The sequence below is a fragment of the Rhinolophus sinicus genome, chromosome 14 (assembly GCF_057876585.1).
Source record: "Rhinolophus sinicus isolate RSI-liver-muscle chromosome 14, RSI-T2T, whole genome shotgun sequence".
Lineage (NCBI taxonomy): Eukaryota > Metazoa > Chordata > Mammalia > Chiroptera > Rhinolophidae > Rhinolophus > Rhinolophus sinicus.
Genome location: NC_142514.1, coordinates 43906151 through 43919771, shown reverse-complemented (window position 1 = coordinate 43919771; position 13621 = coordinate 43906151). Strand labels below are relative to the sequence as shown.

Sequence of the window (13621 nt, the reverse complement as noted above, 5' to 3'; positions counted from 1 at the left end):
TATACTTGCAAAAGTAGGGTTCCCTGACCCCCAAACCAGGGGAGAACCAATCAGGCATTATATCAATACCCCTACAGTGATGTCCTGGAGATAAGGAAAGAGAACTGGCACTTCCTGTCCAAAGAATGAAAGATGCTCTTTCTGATGCTCTGATGCTCTCAGGGGCAGCTGGTCTGGAATTCCTTTGATATCAGGTCCCGGTCTTTGCTTGGATTTATTCACTATCAGGAATTTCTCTGTCCTGGTGGGAGAATGCAGAGCTCTAATTTTCTTACATCTAGGATATGGTGACAAGGTGCAAGTGGGGAAGGTTCTAAACAGCATTAGTACAGCAAATATTTACTGACCACTGACTATGTTCTAGGCACTCTTCTAAAGTGATTGGAGTACATTAATGAGGAAAAAAAAAACACACAAAGGACACTGTCCTCATGGAGCTATTCTTCTAGCACAGAGAATTAGATAATTATCATTAAAACAAATCAACAAGTAAATTAAGTTGTTTCTTAGGAGCTCATAATTTCTGTGGGAAAAAGCAGAGTAGAAATGTAAGAGAGATGAGAAATTCATGAAGTAGATAGACAAACTGTTGTATTAAGTTAACTGATCAAGGGGGACCTCAGTGAGAAGGTAAGGTTTGCGTAAAGCCTTGAAAGAGGTGAAGAATTGAATCATGTAGACGTGGGATTGGGACGAGATGGGGGAGGGGGGTTCCAGGCAGAAGGAAAAGAGTAAAGGCTCTAAGGTAGAAGTGAGTCTGGTGTCTCTGAGTAACAGCAAGGAGCAAAGTCAATAATGAGGCAATAATAAGAGGCCGGAGAATTAATGGAGGACTAGGTTATGTTGAGCTTAGTAAGTTTTGTAGGACTTTGGCTTTTACTCAGAGAAACAGAAAGCTGTTGGAGGGTTTTAAACTGTGGGATAAAATGTTCTGACCGAGATTTAAAAGGGTCATTTTGGCACTTGTACTGAGAACATACTACAGGGAAGATAGATTAGATACAGGAAGTCTAAATGCAGGAAGTTGTTGTAAGAGTCCAGAGGAAAGGTTTTGGGAGCTTTGGCCTGGGATGGGAGCAGTAACAAGAACTGGCCAGATTCTAGACATATTTCACAAATAGATCTAACGGGAATTCCTGGCAGATTGGGTGTTGCATGAGAAAAAGAAGGGTGACTCCAAAAATTTTGGCCTCAGCAACTGGAAGGAGTAAGTTGATAGAAGCTGAGATGGTAAAGACTGGGTGAAACAAGTTTCAGAGGGAAAACAGAGTTCAGTTTTAGACGTACCCATTTTGAGATATCTACTAGACATCCAACTGGAGATGTTGACTCAGCTGTTGGATATGAGTCTGGACTTCAGGAGAGAGGTCTGAGCTAGAGATAACAATTTGAGATGTTAAAATAGAGATGGCATTTAAGACCATGAGATTGGATGAGTTCTCCAGGTCAGTCAGTGTAGATAAAGAGGAGAAGAAAACTAGGGACTTGTTCCTGAGCCGCTACAATACTAAGATAAGGAGAAAGGACTAAAGGAGACTGACAAAGAGTCTGCTATAGAGGCTGCGGTCCTGGATGTCAACAAGGACTAGTAGTGCCTGTGGAGTGTTGCTGACAGGCCAAGAAAAATGAAGACAGAAATGGAAGCATTAGCAATGTGGAGGTTATTGGTAACCTTGTTGAACGCTGTGTTTTTTTTTTTATTATGGAGAGCTGACTTTTCTGTTTAATCCTGCAGCAGTTTTCTCATGGTGAGAGGAGAGAAAATGTGACCTGCCTTTTGCCTCTTCCTCTTTGTTTCTGGGTGGGATTCCTGGAAGGACTCAAGTCTGTATTGAAACCTTCTATCTTCTCCAGTCTATGGGGTCAGACAATTAAGTTCGTGAACTCATCCTAGAAAAAGTGCTACATACCTCATTACTGAATAACACTATGGTCACCTTCGAAGTACTCCCCTTGGGAAGCTATGCACCACCGCCAGCACCTAGTCCACCCTTCAAAGCAATTTTGGAACTCTTTTTCTCGAATGGCCATCAGAGCTGTCATCATATTACCCTTGATGTTCTGAATGTCATCAATATGTCTTCCTTTCACTATTTCCTTTATCTTCAGGTAAAGAAAGAAGTCATTGGGGGCCAGATCAGGTGAGTAGGGAGGGTGTTCCAATGCACTTATTTTTTTACTGGCTAAAAACACCCTCACAGCCCCTGCTGTGTGAGCTGGTGCATTGTTGTGATGCAAGGGCCATGAATTGTTGGCGAAAAGTTCAGGTCTTATGACTTTTTCATGCAGCCTTTTCAGCATTTCCAAATAGTAAATTTGGTTAACTGTCCAGTTGGTACAAATTCATAAAGAATAATCCCTCTGATACCAAAAAAAGTTAGCAACATCATTGCAACAAGTTCTCTAACTTAATTGTCAGACCTCGTATGTTTCTGAAACTGCCTTAAAGATATTATTTCTCTGACTCTCGACATTCAGTCTAGAACTACACTGAACTGACATGCCTCTGTTTAGATGTAGTCCTTGATGAAGGTAATTTCATTCTACATGTTTGCTATTTTCCTGAAAACTCTTCACCCTTGTCACCGTCTCTCTTTATTCCCAGGAAAACAGGGTTGACTGACCTAGTGGTTATGGCAACAAGGAGTCACCATGAATAATTATAGTTGTTCTACCAACTATTATTCTGTGTTGTAGTTAATCCTAATGGCCTCATCTTGTCCATAGGATATCATGAGACATTTTATTGTGTGTCTTTTGATTTTGTTACCTGAGAGATTGTATGGCATTTTATTCCTTGTCTGAGATCATGTTAAATGTCCCATTAACTTTCTCTATGGCACCGTCCTTAGGTTTGTTTGGTAGAGTCTACTCCAAGTGAATCCATGATGACTCAATGTCATCACCTTGCTTTCCCCACATGATAACAAGAAGTCTGTTTATGACCATCTCTCTTGCCAGGGATAAGTCATACTTACACATCTTAATGTCTTCGAATTTTCTTATTTACTGTCTTTTGAAATTATACAATGTTTAGCCTGTCTTTGATATTGTGGCATATCTCTAGTTTTCCATGATTTTCTCATGCAAAAATGAATTTGAAAAAAATTTTTGCACAGCTTTTCATTAACACTTTCTGGAATTCAGAGTTGGCAAAAGATGTCATTTTTGAGAGAAAAATAAGGACTTTTCTAGTAAGAAAAAAATCTGGGATGGTTTTCTGACATATATTACTGTATTTATAAAATAAACATTTTATTTAGAGATCAGTTTATAAATTTGACATTAAGTTTAGTATTTCTACTCTATTTCATTAAACTTTTTGTTTTGTTATGCAAATGATGCAGGAAGTCATATGATTTTTAGTCATGGTTGAGGTGTTAAAATATACAGTAAAGTTTTTTCTATTAATAGTGTGGTTTAATGGAAGACTATACTTTGAATAAAAAATATGAAGTTAAATTCTGGTTCTGTTACTGACAAATTTTGTAATTTTGAGGTCATATCAATTCTTGTAAACTTTTCTACATCTGACAATTAGAGACAATTATGCCTGCCCCCGGGGTTGCTGTTTTTTATTAATTCAACAAAGTTATGGAGTACTGCTATATGCCAGGCACCATTCTGGACACTGAAGATGCAAAGGTGAAAAGATATAACCCATGTCCTAGGAAATCATTCTCTCACAAATAGTGTGTAAACACATTATTAAATTGCAGTGTAGTCATTTTTGTAATGGAAGGATTATATGAAAATATATCATTTTAATGTGCTTAACAGATTTGGGGTTTAAATATATTAAACAATTCTGAAATCTCCTCATATTTAAAGGTCTTCAAATATATTAACAATTACAAACTACAAAGTCATCAAATGGCTTCTACCAGGTGGGCATATCAAATATAACTTAAACATAAGCTTTGAGTTACATTAGAACCTCTTTTGAGTTATGAAGTTACTGATGAAGCAACAATCACTGGTCTTCATGGGACTGGAAGCAAGCGGAAAAGGCAACTTCAAGTTACATGAGAAGATAATATAAAAGGTTGTGTAGTCTGATATAATTATTTGGCCTAATAGTTTAGACTGCTTTAACCCCTAGACATTTTAGAATTAAGTAAGGAAACCAAGTGGATATCAAGATCAAAAATATATATCCTGAATACAAAACACTAATATTCAACTTTGTATCTATCCCTACTAACTGTAAATTTAGGTTAATTTATTAAATTCTCTGTACCTCCTCCGTTTCCTTATTTGTAAAATGGAGAGAGGGATAGGGCTGTTGTGAGGATTAAAAATAGTACCTGAAACATAGTAATTAGTATAAAGGTATTTGTTATTAGAGTATAATTACCAGCGAGAATATTGAAAATCAATAGTATTGAACATGAACTTAAGATTTTTAAGTTAAGGGATTTGTAGTCAACTTCCAGGCAGTACAGCAGATACAGGAAAACACATTAAAATCACAAAGACTGGAAATTAGCAAATTAAGTTTCATTATTTGCGGATGATTAAGATCATCTGCATTGGAAATTCAAAAACATCTACAGACAAAATATTGGAAAAAGTAAAAGATTTTAGCATAGTAGCTAAATCCATTGCATTTATAAATACCAACATAAAATCTTGAGCAAGTAATTTCACATTTCTGGGCTTACCATTTTACCTGTTTATCAGTTTATCTCTGAAAACTGAGGTCATTTCACTCGGTTTCTGCTCTGGTCCTTTCTAGTTCTAATAGATGAGGGACTATCAGATTCTCTGCCTTACCTCCCCTGGCCAGTTTTTCAATTGAAAAACCTGCTCTGACATTTGCTAAGTACAACGTATTATTTTACATGACAATTTTGATATACTCCTTGCCACCACTGAGTTTATAACCTAGTAACAACAGAAATATTAATGATACCTAACATTTTCTTAGCCCATCAAAGTTAACAAAGTGCTTTCATTCATATGATGACATATTTCAGGCGTATATATAACAAGTACATAAATAATAACATGAATACAATACAGAATGTATTACGCTCAATAAAAGAGATAGAAACTGAATAGTATTTGGGAGAACTTTAGTTAACATTGACTGGCTACTCATGTTTATTTCCCTTTTCTTGCTTGACTTTAGTAAAATTATAGTAAAGAATTAAATAAAACAACAACAAGCTATCAGCCCATAATGATTTATTCCGCATTGTTTACTTATTGTATTCCCAGAACCTAGAAAAGTGCTTGGTACCTGGTGGGTACGTAAGAAATATTAATTGCATGAATGATTGAATGAATAACACAAAGAGCTGAGGAGAGGCCATCAGCCCATGGGCTATTTCAAGAAATTGATGAAAGACAATGCAGGTGGAAAAGTCTATTTCCAGTTATATGACGGATTAGATAACCTAATTGATCCTCTTGCTGAAAAAAATAGAAGTTCTAGATTGTCTTTTATTTACTTATTTAAAAAAAATTTAAATTAGTTTCAGGTATACTAAACAAAGTAATAGTTAGATATGTATCATTTATATCCCTCCCAAAGTGATAACCCTCTCCCCCAATCTACTACCCCTCTGACATCGCATACAGCCATTACATTTCACTGTCTCTATTCCTAATGCTGTACTCCACTTCTTGTAAAAAAAAAAAAAAAAAAAAAAAAAAAAAAAAAAAATACATATATATATATATATATATTTGTATAATTATAGCTGACATTCATTATTGTTCAGCTTCAGCTTCAGGTGTACAGTGCAGTGATCAGGCATCTACATCATCCCTGAGGTGGGCTCCCTAATAAGGTAAGTGTCTTATCTTTACATTATTGATTACATTCCCCAAATTAACTTTCATGTCCCTGTGTCAATCTTGTGGTTACCGATTGTGCTTTCTAACCCCCTCATCTTCTCCCTTATCCCCAACCCCCTCCCATCTAGCAACCCTCAGTTTTTCCTCTATGTCTCTGAGACTGTTTCTGATTAGTTCATTCATTTATTCTTTTCTTTAGATTCCACATATAAGTGAGATCATATGGTATTTGTCTTTCTCTGTCTGATTTACTCCACTTAGCTCAGTACCCTTTAGTTCCATCCATGTTTTTGCAAATGGCAAGATTTCATTCTTCTTTATGGCTGCATAATACTCCGTTGTATACATGTACCACAGTTTCTTAATCCAGTCGTCTACCGATGGGCATTTCGGTTGTTTCCATGTCTTGGCTATTGTGTATAGTGCAGCAATAAACATGGGGATGCATAAATTTTTTCAAATTAGAGTTTTGGATTTCTCCAGATAGACACCTAGGAGTGGAATTGCTGGGTCATAAGGTAGTTCCATTTTCAGTTTGAGATACCTCCATACTGTTTTCCATAGTGGCTGCACCAATCTGCAATCCCACCAACAGTGCACGAGGGTTCCCTTTTCTCCACATCCTCACCAGCACTTGTTGTTTGTTGAGTTATTGATGATAGCCATTTTGACTGGGGTGAGGTGGTATCTCATTGTGGTTTTTACTTGCATTTCTCTAATGATTAGGGAGGTTGAGCATTTTTTCATATGTCTGTTTGCCATCTGTATGTCCTCTTTAGAAAAATGTCTCTTCATGTCCTCTGTTTATTTTTTAATTGGGTTGTTTGTTTTTTTTTGGAGTTGAGCTGAGTGGGTTTTTTAATAAATTTTGGATATTACCCCTTATTGGATATATCATTGGCAAATATTTTCTCCCATTCAGTAGGATCCCTTTTTGTTTTATTGGTGGTTTCCTTTGCTGTGAAAAAACTTTTTAGTTTGATATAATCCCACATGTTTATTTTTTTTCTTATTTCCCTTGCCCAAGGGGATATATCAGTAAAAATCGTACTCCCAGTAAAGTCTGTAAACTTTCTTCCTATATTTTCTTCTAGGAGATTTATGCTTTCAGATCTTACATTTAAGTCTTTAACCCATTTTGAATTTATTCTTGTATATGGTGTAAGGAGGTGGTCCAGCTTCATTTTTTTGCATGTGTCTGTTCAGGTTTCCCAGCACTGTTTATTGAATAGACTGTCTTTACCCCACCATAAATTCTTGCTTCCATTGTATGTGTCTTTTAAAATAAACTAACTAGCTAGCAAGAAAGGAGGTCAAAGTCAACATGAAAATAGAAACCCAGAAAGAAGCACAGCACTGCCTACTTACTGTTTTTGCTCTGAAGACAGTTGGTCAACATGGAAGGCCTTAATTTGTGTGACTGTGAAAAGCACCTTGAACAAGAGATCAAGCCTATGGGCAAGGAAGTCTAATACAGGGCATCCTGTCTCACCTGAGGATATCTCTGGGTGCATCTTTTGGTTAAGTCTGAATTTCCTAACCTTAAGGAGACAGCAAGGAAAAGTATGTTTTAGTATTTTGTGTTTGTTGGAGATAAAAACAATCTGTTGTAAGAATTTTAGCTACAAAATAGCTATCATTAAAATTTGTAGCCAAATCAATATGACCTGAATTGTTAAAAAAAAATCTCAGTTTGGGAATTTAGAGTTCTAGATTTATAGTACCCAAAATGCCAGGCAGAAGAAGCAAATGTAACTATTCTTCGGATAAATCCTCAAAATCGGCCTCAATGAATACCTAAAATCTCAAATAATATAAATTAACAGTTAAAAAAATCAAAACACAGAAGAAAATACACACCGAAGAGCCAGCAGACTACAGATAGTAGAATCAGATCCAACTCTCAAAATTTCAGGTACTGAAATTATTAAGCAGAATATAAACTAAATGTATAAATACATCTTACAGAAGTCTGTGCAACACATTACTTCAAAATGCAATGACTTACAAAAGTAAGCATTAATTTCTTGCTAAGGATTTGTAGGTGTAGATGTTTTTGATGGGATGCAGTGGGCCTGGCTGAGCTTGACTTCAAGCTGAAGGTTGGCTTCAGATATACTTCATGTGCTTCTAATTCTGGAATGCAGGCCAAAAAAACAAAAACAAAAACCCAAAACCAAAAAAACAAACAGAAAACAAACAAACAAACAAACAAACACAAAACAGCAGTTAGCTTGGATGTGCTTTTCTTTCTTTTTTTAAGAAAATTATTTATTTTTTTCTTTAATCTTTATTTTTGTTTCAGGTGTACAACATAGAAATTAGACATTTATATATCCTATGAAGTGATTAGCCCAATAAATCTAATACCTATTTGACACCATACATAGTGACTGCAATATTATTGACTGTATTCCTTATGCTGTACTTTACGTTCCTCTGATGATTTTGTAGCTCCCAATTTGTACTTCTTACGTCCTTCACCTTTTTCACCTGTCCCCTCAACCTGCTTCCCATCTGGCAGCCATCAAAATGTTCTCTGTATCTATAAGTTTATTTCTATTTTATTTGTTTGCTTATTTTGTTTTCCAGATTGCACATATAAGTGAATCATATAGCATTTGTCTTTCTCTGTCTGATTTACTCCACTTAGCTCAGTAACCTCTAGGTCCATTCACGTTGTTGCAAATGGCAAGATTTCATTCTTTTTATTTTGTTACTCAGCCAATGCTGAGTAATATTCCACTGTATATACGTCCCACCTCTTCTTTATCCATTCTTCCATTAATGGGCACCCTGGCTGTCTCCATATTGTGGCTGTTATAAATAATACTGCAGGGAGCACATGGATGCACACGTCCCTTCAAATTTGTGTTTTGCGTTTCTTTGACTAAATACCCAGAAGTGATATTACTGGGTTCTTCTTTGTGTCTTGTTATAGCCTTTGTTTTGAAGTCTATTTTGTCAGGAATAAGTATTGCTACCCTGACTCTTTTTTGTTTGTTTGTTTCCATTTTCATGAAATACCTTATTCCACCCTTTTACTTCAGTCTCTGTGTGTCTTTCAATCTGAAGTGAGACTTGTAGGCAGCATATGTAAGAGTTTTGTTTTCTTATCCATTCAGCCACACTATGTCTTTTGATTGGAGCATTTGATTTCTTCATATTTAAAGTAATTGTTGATAGATATGTAGTTATTGCCATTTTATTATTAATATTTTTGCCCCCCCATCTCTTCCTCCTCCTCCTCCTCCTCCTCCTCCTCCTCCTCCTCCTCCTCCTCCTCCTCCTCCTCCTCCTCCTCCTCCTCCTCTTCTTCTTCTTCTTCTTCTTCTTCTTCTTCTTCTTCTTCTTCTTCTTCTTCTTCTTCTTCTTTTTCTTCTTCAAGTCCCTCTAACATTTCTTGTAATACTAGTTTCGTGGTGATGAACTCCTTTAGCTTTTTCTTGTCTGGGAAGCTCTTTATCTGTGCTGCAATTCTAAATGATAGCTTTGCTGGGTAGAGTAATCCTGTTTGTAGGTCCTTGCTTTTCATCACTTTGAATATGTTGAGCCAAACCCTTATAGCCTGCAAAATTTCTGTTGAGAAATCAGCTGACAGTCTAATGAGAGCTCCCTGTTAGGTAACTAATAGCTTTCTCTTGCTGTTTTTACAATTCTCTCTTTGTCTTTAACTTTTGGCATTTTAATTATGATGTGTCTTGGTGTGGCTCTTTTTGGGTCCAATCTCATTTGGGATCTCTGCACTTCTTGGGCTTGTATGTGTATTTCCTTCACAGGTTAGAGAAGTTTTCGGTCATTACTTCTTCAAATAGGTTTCAGTTCCTTGTTCTCTCTTCTCCTTCTGGTACCTCTATGATGCCAATGTTGGTAAGCTTGATGTTGTCCCATGGGCCCCTTAAACTCTCCTCATTTTTTTGGATTATTTTTTCTTTTTTGCTGTTCTGGTTGGGTGTTTTCTGTTACCTTACCTTTTAAATCATTGCTTGGATCCTCTACTTCATCTAATCTACTGTTGATTCCCTATAATGTAGTCTTCATTTCAGTTATTGTATTCTTTATTTATGACTTTTTTTTTATTTTTATGTTTTCTGTCTCCATTTGTATGTTTCCTATCTCTCTGTTGAAGTTCTCCCTGAGATCAGTGAGCATCCTTATAACCTGTGTTTGACACTCTGCATCTGGTAGATTGCTTGTCTCTATTTTGTTTAGCTCTTTTTCTGGAGCTTTGTTCTGTTCTTTCATTTGGGACATGTTTCTGTGTCTCTCTGTTTCACTGCCTCCCTGTGTTTATTTCAATGTATTAGGTAGAGCTGCTATGTCTCTCAGTCTTAGTAGAGTGAACTTATGTAGTAAGGGCCCTGTGGGGCCCAATAGCACAGTCTCCCCGGTCATCTGAGCTGGTTGCATGTGCCCTTCTATTGTAGTTGAGTCTTGGTTGCTATTTGCATGTCAGTGAGAGGGACTGACCCTTGCACTGATTTGTTGTGAGGACTAGCCATGACTACAGTGGAGAAACTATTGTGCAGGGGCTGACTGGATTCGCTTTAGCAGGGCTTTGGTGCCTGTGCAGCCTGCTTTTTGGGCATGTTGTCCTCAGAGGCGGCCGGGTGGTACTCTGGCTCCATCTTTCGCTTCTTGCTTTTTTGACTCTCATGTCACATTTTTTAGTAGAGTTCTAAATGATTTCCCCAATTCTCACTTCCTCCTTTGTTTGATTCTACACATGCTCACCATGATAATTGTCCTATAGCAAAGTTCTGATTATGTCACCATTGTTCAAAAACCTTCTCCAAGCCAATCAAAAGGTTTTACCAAACCTCTGGAAAGGAAGGTGAAAGAAATTCTTGTTTGCACTTTTTTACATGTACACAAGACAAGTGTTGGCTATTGCAGATAGGGTGGAATAGCTCAACATAGGTTCATATGTTATCTAGTGGGCTACAAGGACCATTTTTGAATGTATTGCTGTGAAATTTACTTACATACTTAACATTACTAAGTACACATCCTGTGTATGCTATTGGCAAAATGGGGCAGGATAAGCAGGGTGTCTCAGTTAGTTTGGGCAGCTGTAACAGAATACAATATACTATGTGGCTTAAACAATAGAAATTTATTTTTTACAGTTCTATGCTAAAAATATCCTAGTAACAGAAAGTACACTAGAGTGCAGATTTTAAAAATTCTTAAAGATTTCTATGAAGAGTTTACTTTTTTATAAGTAGTTTTAACCATTTTTGTTTCCATACAAATATCTGTGTCCTCTTATATTCCTTAGGTTATTCTCTATTCAGAGATTTTACAAAGCAAATATTCATCTGATAGTGGCAGAAGCACTAAATTGTTGGACATGATTCCTGCATATTTTCCACCATCATTATAGAAACCACTAAGGCAGATTTTAAGTTCTATGTCTCAGCTGATCTTTGCATTACCCGATAAGGTTGGTAATGATATTCTCATTTTCATATGAGGAAACTAGGGCACAAGGAAGTAAATATATCTGTAATTATAATGATAATACGAAGGACATTTAAGTTTTGGATTATACATTTTATCCATATCATTTCCTTTGCTTTTTATATGCTTAACCTATGTAAAAATAAATAAATAAATAAATAAATAAATAAATAAATAAATAAATAAAAGGCAGAGCAATATACATTTGTAGGATGAATAGTCAGATATGAATCCTTATGGTCAATTATAATCAGGTCCAGATGGTTAGTGCTCTGAGCTACTAGAGACCCCATTTGATGCCCCAGTTACCTACCATTATTAGGATCAGGATGGGCATCAACTGACACTTAATAAAGTAGATGATATAATTTGGTGAAAAGAACATGGGCTTTGAAATCTGTCCAGGAATCAGTTTTTAGCTCTGCCACTTACCAGCCATAAGATGAAGAGTAACTCCTCTGAATCTCCATCTCCATATGTGCAAAATGTTAATAATAGTAGTATGTATCTTATGAGGACTAAATGAGATAGCAAACATGAAAGTACCTACGATTGTCCTTGATACAGAGCAGGCACATCATAAGCATTCAATAAATGTTAGTTAAATATGAATTATAGTGTTATGCATTAATATTAATTAATATAAAATTCAATCTCTCCCTCTTTGGGGTTTACAAACTAATTGGTGAGACATTGATGAATGATGGCATTAAGGCAGCAAAGACCAAGTGCCAAGTAAAAAGAAATCATGGGAGGTCAGTGGAGATTCTTGAAGGCTAGGACAGAACAACTGACTTCTTTTAGGAGAAAGGCAAGCTCTTATTTAGATAAATAGGGAGGAAAGAGCATGCATGTTGTGGAAAAAGAGAAATAACTTCTAAGAGAAATGTAAATAGTGGTTATGGGAAGAAGAGCCCATAATTATGGGTGGAGCACAGATACTGCAAGGTGGGCTGTATATTGTGCTTTACAGTTTACAAAATATTTTGCTTCATTTGGGATTCTCCTCAGATATAAAAGGAGGAGAGGACAAATTTCACTATCTTCTTTTGACAAATAGACAAAGAAGAAATAGAAACTCGGAAAGGTGAAGTGACTTGGCTAAGGCAGCAACACCTCTACTAAGTAGCAGAGTGGAAGCTCAAACTCCAATATGCTGCCTCCCAGGACTTAGGGAAGTAGCAGGGGGAGGAATAAGACTAAAGAAGTTACAGAAAAAATTGTGACTTTGAGTGACAGCCTTAGGGGTTTGGAATTTTTATTCTGTAAGAATAGGAAATCACAAGAGCTTATGACCAAAATACACGTGCAAAGTAATACTTTTGAAGATTAGTTTAGTAGCAGGACCTGGGATGGATGTCTATTCCTCAGACAAGAGAGAGTTCTTCTAGAATCTATCTCTTAGAGACTACTGTCCAAATGAATTTTAGGACAAAGAGGGTTCTATTCTTTATGCCGTCTTGGAGAAAGCCCTCTTAATCAGGGAAATGGAGCTATTAGCACACTGGCAGCCTTTTCTGTTCTGCATTTTAAATTGTTAATTCAATTTATTTCTGGATAAAATATCTGTTTAAATCAAGCCAGTTTGCAAAACTGACAGCTCCATGGGGGGAAAATGTTTTTGGGAAAAAGATCATATGCATGACTAAGCTATATTTTAATTTAAGCAAGTGTTCTGATTAAATCATAAAAGGAATGAAAATGGCATAACGGGAACATCATAACTCATTGAATTGGGGTCAGGTTCACTTCCACCACACAGCGCCAATGCAATAAAGCACTGGGTTTGGTGGAAAAACTAAAGATTTGGAGCAAGTCAGATCTGGGTTCAAATCTTGAACCTCCAAGAGGTCAGGAATACGTTGCCCACTGTTATAACCCTAGCATCTATAAAAACTATCTGTCTCAGAGTAGGTACTGTACAAAGATTTGCCAAAATCAAATGAAATGAGAACTCGATCTTACCATTTACCAACTGGAAAACATCGCATAAGTGACTTTGCCTTACTGAGACAGTTTTTCATCTGAAAATAGAGATAACAGAATTATTATAAGGGTTAGATATAATGAAAGTAAGCAAGGTCTTGACTTGGGAGTGGGATACTTTGGTAGCTATTTCATGAACCCAGGTTATAACCTGGGGTTTCCCTTTCATGTGTTCCCCAGTATGCTTGGCTGGGCTGTGACAATGTCCTAAAGGTCCCTAAATGAGACAGAAGGTATTCAGGTTTATGTCCTCAGGAATTAGCAGAGTACTTTTTCTAATAGGTGCTCAGCTGTTGAAATTAAATTTTCCAAGTTGGTAGAACTTTGAACCAAACTATTCCTAATTATCAATTAGTTTATTTAGGAA

At 36.5% G+C, this 13621-nt stretch overlaps 1 long non-coding RNA gene across 2 annotated transcripts in view; it reads left to right on the top strand.

The window, feature by feature from the left end:
- Positions 1 to 13621, top strand: part of LOC109447115 (uncharacterized) — a 260261-nt gene that overhangs the window by 202791 nt on the left and 43849 nt on the right. For both annotated transcript variants that reach the window (XR_016018638.1, XR_012497244.2), the window contains exon 4: positions 5736 to 5798. This is a non-coding gene — a long non-coding RNA (uncharacterized LOC109447115). The remainder of the gene's footprint in view (positions 1 to 5735; positions 5799 to 13621) is intronic.